General features: G+C 39.7%; 1 pseudogene; it reads left to right on the forward strand.

Annotated features, from left to right (window-relative positions):
- The first annotated feature begins 4,676 nt into the window (after positions 1-4,676).
- Positions 4,677-5,717, forward strand: LOC123153913 (BTB/POZ and MATH domain-containing protein 3-like; annotated as a pseudogene).
- The last annotated feature ends 457 nt before the right edge of the window (positions 5,718-6,174 follow it).

Raw genomic sequence — 6,174 nt, forward strand, 5'->3', positions numbered from 1 at the left:
AAGTTGCACATCTTATTGGTAGGGGTACTTTGGGGTGGAGGTATCATCAATGAAAACTGCAAGTCCACTCGTAGGGAGAAAGTTGCACATCGACCGTCAGGTAGTTGCACATCAACTATCAGGCAGTTGCACCTAGTGGGGCCTAAACATACTCATGCAGCGTCTAGTTTTGAAAATCACGTCGCGATGATTCCAACAGTGAAATCAGATCTTAATTTCGATGCATGGTTTGAAAGTTATGCCATTTTGAATTTTTAAAACAAAGAATTAAATGCAAAACAGAACAAAATGCATGCACCAAAAGATGACCGTGGAAGTATCCTGTAGGATGTGAGAAAAACCAAGATGAGAAAAGTTTCCTAGTGGAGAAAGGAGACAATTTTTTCCTAAAATAACCGGCAGCTTCGGAGCGCTTCGGGTAGCCGTTTGCCCGCTAAACGCGTTCTAGAGTTTACACCTGAGCTCACATGCGCCCTCCTGTACAGTAAAATAAAAAACAATAGTAAAAGAAATAAAAAGCTGAAATTTTTGGAACAAAAATTGACGAATTATGAACATGTGTTCAAATTTTCATGAAAACGCAACACATAGAGAATCAATTTTGTTTTTTCTACGGAAGCATATTGACATGTTTTTTCGTCATGGAAATTTGCACACATGTTCAGAATTCGTCAATGGTCTTCCGTAAAAAAAATTCAGATTTTTAAAACTTATGTACTATTTTTATTTTTACTATTCACGAGGATGCGTATGAGCTCACGAGTAGAAACGATACTCTCTTCGAGGGTGTGGTGAGTAAGCAACATCAAATACTGACTTATTCAATTGTTCACAATATCGTAGGGTAGCACGTGCTTTTTGTTGAAAAAGGCTGTTAGTTTAGCAGAGCTACATTATTTAACAGCTGCACCGTGGAATGTAACGATATTATCCTTTTTCTTTTTGGAGGAAGTTGAATAAAGTTGTCTTTGATGTATCCACCATTGACAGGTAAATCCGGTACTTGAAGGACCATAATTTAGCCTCGTAATCTTGCATCACCCAGTCATTGATAGAAGCTGTCCAGGGAGTCAAGCCACCTAATAAAGCAAGTGTACCCTCCTTGTCGAACAACTTCATGACGACTGAAGTGGACAATGCATCCATCGAAATGACTAATTCTATGTCAAATTCAATAATGTCTTCACCGCCTCCCATAATTTCACTGGTACCATAAATACGCTAGTGCCGTCTTCATGGTGGTGGACTGGTGGTAAACTGGAAAATGCGTGTGGATAACTGGGTTACAGATGTACAACTAGCTACCCCGAGAAAATATAAGGAAGGCATCACAGGACGCTTGCGACAATCTGGAGAATGGTGTTCGGAGCCCAGGAGAAAAGGTTAGAGCTGCTGATGGGAAACGGTGTCACGAACAACCACAAGGCTGGTGGGCCGCCTGTGGCCATCGACCACGGGGAGCAACGGCTAGCGCCTGTGGTGCTCATGCAAGAATCTGGGCGTGATCACACCGCGTCATGACATGGTGGTGGCACGACAGCGGCTGACGTCCTTCGGCGACAACCTATGAGTATTTTTCAATGATCTTTTTGGGCAGGACCTCGTGTAGGGTCACGCCTCTCCTTCCTGGCATCGTAGTGCTCTATCGACTCCTGTCGGCTGGAAAGACATGGCAAGACTTAGTCCAACAACAGCTTGAATCAAGGAGAGAGGCAAGTAAGGTGATAAAAAGCTTAAGTTTTACATGAATCACTATTCTTAATGAGGTTATAAATACAGTTATTCAAACTGGTATATTTTCAAATGACGAGAGAGTTCCAAGTCTTAATTTTTTGGGACAATTGCATTTTTTACCCCTAGTTGCTTCCTACCCACGGGTTTTGCCCTTACTTTTCGAGCTTGCTTAGTTTTGCCCTTACTTTTTTAGTCGAGGTCCCTCGAATGCCCTTTGACCATTTGACCAAAACTTTGAAAATTCATAACTAATTCATATGAACTCAGAAAAATGCAAATAAGATATCAAAATGTTCCGATAAATATTACCTTTATGTGCATATCATTTGCATTCAGGACAAAAGCACCCTTTAAACTACCTAAGGTAATTAATGTTATTAACATTATTAAAAATAAAAAGGTATAAACAATATTTTTTTCATGAATAAAAATTACATGCAAATGTAGGTGATGTTTTCTAAACATCCAGATATCTTATTTGCATTTTCTGAGTTTGTATCATCTTGTTATGAATGTTCTAACGACTTTGACCATTATTTGGAAACTTCATAACAAATTGATACGAACTCAGAAAATGCAAATAAGATATCGGGATGTTTTGGAAACATCACCTACATTTTCTTGTAATTTTTATTCATGAAAAAATATTTTTTATACCTTTTTATTTTTAATAATCTTAATAACATTAATTACCTTAGGTAGTTTAAAGGGTGCTTTTGTCCTGAATGCAAATGATATGCACATAAAGGTAATGTTTATCTGAACATTTTGATATCTTATTTGCATTTTTCTGAGTTCATATGAATTAGTTATGAATTTTTAAAGTTTTGGTCAAACGGTCAAAGGGCATTTGAGGGACCTCGATGGAAAAAGTAAGGGCAAAACTGAGCAAGCTCGAAAAGTAAGGGCAAAACCCATGGGTAGGAATCAACTAGGGGCAAAAATGCAATTGTCCCTAATTTTTTAGTGTGATCTCGGCCATAGTTTTATCTTGGACTTCCCCACCTTTCGATTTCATTGTGACCTTTGCCAGTAATCCTCCGTTGATTTGTTCGTGTGCTGCTCAGCGCTCTCCCTCTCTTGATCCATCATGTCGTATATGAAATCCCTTCATGTCTTCATTCCACTTTATATTGCCGCAGGTGGCCAGGCTAAGATGTGGTCTCTGTCTTGAGGAAGATGCACACTGCGTGATGTATACAAGTACAAACATTCGGAGGATGAAAGTAAATATTTCTTGGTTCTTATGTTGGGTGATTTGCAACACGAGATGGTAACTAATTCCTATTGTTAGATTTAGTGCCAGTCCATCATGTTTTGTTTCTAATGCGTTTAGACATTAGTTACTTTCTGAAGCGTTAATGACAAGTACATTTACATGGGCCTTTATTATACATTTACATGCGCAAGTGATGAACGTATGTACACTACACCACAACAATGTATTCCCTACGGACGCGTGTTGGGTTAAGTTAGTAGTTTGGTATTCGAAAGATGTTTTCCCACAATATAGTTTTTCGACACACAATTCATATTTTATTAGTTAAAAGTGAAAGTTGTGGTTGTACCCCCCTTATCTAACCATCCATTTTGTGCCTCGCGGTCAATTCATGAACTTTCCACTTTTGCATCTCCAAAATAAAGGAGCATATGGACACCAAACTTTACAGGTCAACAACGTATTCGATCTATGACGTGTAACAAAAATTCAGTTTTTTTTGTTCAAATCAAATTTAGTATATTTATAGTAGATCAACAAATTCCATATTCTCTTTCCAACATTTTAGTTCCAAAGTTATAATGATCTATAAAGTTTGATGTACATATGTTTTATCATTTGAGAGGAACCACAAAAGAAATTTGTATGTCCTAAGTTAGTTGGATAGCACATATCTCGAAGCAATGTGGGAGGGTATAGATAAGGGAGTGTGCACTTAGTATTAGCAAAACCTTAAAATTCTGGTCAAAGTTTTACTCATAATATCGGAGAAAGTAGTTGCTAGAAATTGATGAGGATTTTGTGCATTTACAGAATATATCTAGGAGATATATAGTAGCCAGTTAATTTTGTGAGATCATTTATGTACAGATATGTGGTCATTTTATTGTATTAATTGTAATGGGATTTTTTGGCATGGTACTAAAATTATCTAAATATTGGCCGATGGAAATAGATAGCGTTCAAATATTATCACGAGAAGGCATGTTTTCAATCCTTTAAAACTCAACCACACACACTAGCAGGAACACACTACCCAGATCGAGAAATACCAATCTCTCACACTAGGTTTGCTACGTAGTGAGCCTGCCGGCCAAGATTTTGCTTTGGGATCGCTTCTACCGTTGGTCGCCATTCCACTGCACTCTTCCATTTCAAGGTCTGTTATTCAATCCATAGCTGGTACTAGATGGTAGTAGTAGACATTAGAGACTAGTAGTACTGTGCTGCATAGGTAGATGCATGGTTCGCATATATTCATTTTTTATATGAGAAGTATATATAAGTAAAAATCGTAGGAGTGGCCGTTCAGTTGGAATTGATCTTCCTGTGGTGCCGTTTTGTTTGTAGTATTAATTCAGAGGAACACCGTAGCAGACCAGAGGAACACCGTTCGTTTCCTCTGATTTTATGGAAGTCAAAACATTCGGGCCGAGCTCTTTTTTGTAGGAAAGCCCGAGGAAAAGAGATATAATGCTACCCTGTGATGCAACTCTTCTTTGCCATGGGCTGGTCCAAGAAACACGCGTAGGTGAGTTTGGTCCATAACTTGTATCTAGGCCAAGTAGTGTTATTGGCAGGTCATCCTACAATAATTGTGTCCCGCCTTTTGAATAGGTCGAGGTGGTTCACTAGTACATATATTTCTGTTATTTTAAAATAATGAAGCATATTTTGTGTGCTAATAGGATCTTGTGTGGAATTGCAAGCACTTGAATTGCACATGGAGTTTGGAACTACAGTCTCGACCTGCAACGCGGCGGTGGTTCAGGATAGCCACATCTTTGTGGTTAATGACTATAGTGTCATCAAGGAAACTGGACCGGGCAATTTTATGAGGTCCCATGCCTTCCAAGTTGGTGATTATGACTGTTCAGTTAGATTCTACCCACAAGGAATCAATGCTGAAAGCCAAAAGCACATCTCTATTCTTGTTGAGCTTATGAGAGAAAATGCTGAAGTGAAGGCAATATTTTGTTATCGACTGATCTCCCCAGGAGGACAGAGCACGGAGTTGAATCAGATCGGAGTGTTAAACTTATCTAGTGCAGAGGGCAAATGTAGGATGGGAGGGTGTGGGATAAGGTAATGGAGAAAACTTTGCTTGCAGCAGAATATGTGGAATTTGACCACTTCTTGATTGAATGTTCGATAACTGTTATGAAAGATCCATTGGTGACTTGCAGTGACTTACTACTTTCACCCCAAGTGAAGCTGCCACAATCCCATCTATCAACTGATATGGAAAATCTATTAGAGTCAAAAGAAGGGGCGGACGTGACCTTCTACTTCCAAGGTGAATCATTTCTTGCACATATGCTAGTGCTTGCTGCAAGGTTCCCTATGTTTAGGGTGCAGCTCTATGGCCCAATGATGGAGAAAGACAGATCATCTATAATCCTGCAAGATATGTTACCTGACGTTTTTAAGGCTCTCTTATATTTTGTACACAGACTGCTTGGTGCTTCCTTTCAACAATTTTGATGACGAGGACATAGAAGAGATTGTACGCCACTTACTCGAGGCTGCTGATCGATACGCAATTGAAAAGCTGAAGCTCATATGTGAGGCTATTCTTTACAGCTGTCTTGATGTACAAACAGTGGCAACTACATATGCGTTAGCTGATCAACATTAGTGTAACGATCTCAAACAGGAATGCCTCAAATTTATAGCATCTCCAACAATACTTGGTGAAGTCATGGCAAGCCAAGACTATGATAACCTCAAGAGAAAGAGTGCTAGTTTTTCTAAGCGTAAATGAAAAGTATGTTTACACCAGTCTTTATTATACATTGACAAGTGCAAGTCATGAGCGTGTGTAGGACGTGGAGAGTGTGGATGCAACCAATCCAAGACTTGGCGTTCCCTAGTGAAAACAGAGTGACGGCTAAACCAAATTATACACTAAACTGAGGCCAAATACACTAGTGAAGACAAAAGTGATGGCTAAACAGATTTACAGAAACTAGACACGGGAAGCGTGTTCTGTCGCCTCTAATTAACAAGCTTGAGCGCCAGCTGCAGTTGGTGAGAGAAAATCAAGAAGACACACCTGATGAGAGAGACGATGGCGGCCAGTTCGGGCAACAATGGTTCACACCTGTGTTATGGAAGAAGGCGGAGTAGAAGGTCCTCGTCGGAATGAGGCAAAGCAGCAGCTCAGTTGAGTGAGCGAGGCGACACCAGGGAGGAGGGTGAAGCCGTGCAAGCCCGTGCTC

The sequence above is a fragment of the Triticum aestivum genome, chromosome 7A, assembly GCF_018294505.1.
Source record: "Triticum aestivum cultivar Chinese Spring chromosome 7A, IWGSC CS RefSeq v2.1, whole genome shotgun sequence".
NCBI classification, from domain to species: domain Eukaryota; kingdom Viridiplantae; phylum Streptophyta; class Magnoliopsida; order Poales; family Poaceae; genus Triticum; species Triticum aestivum.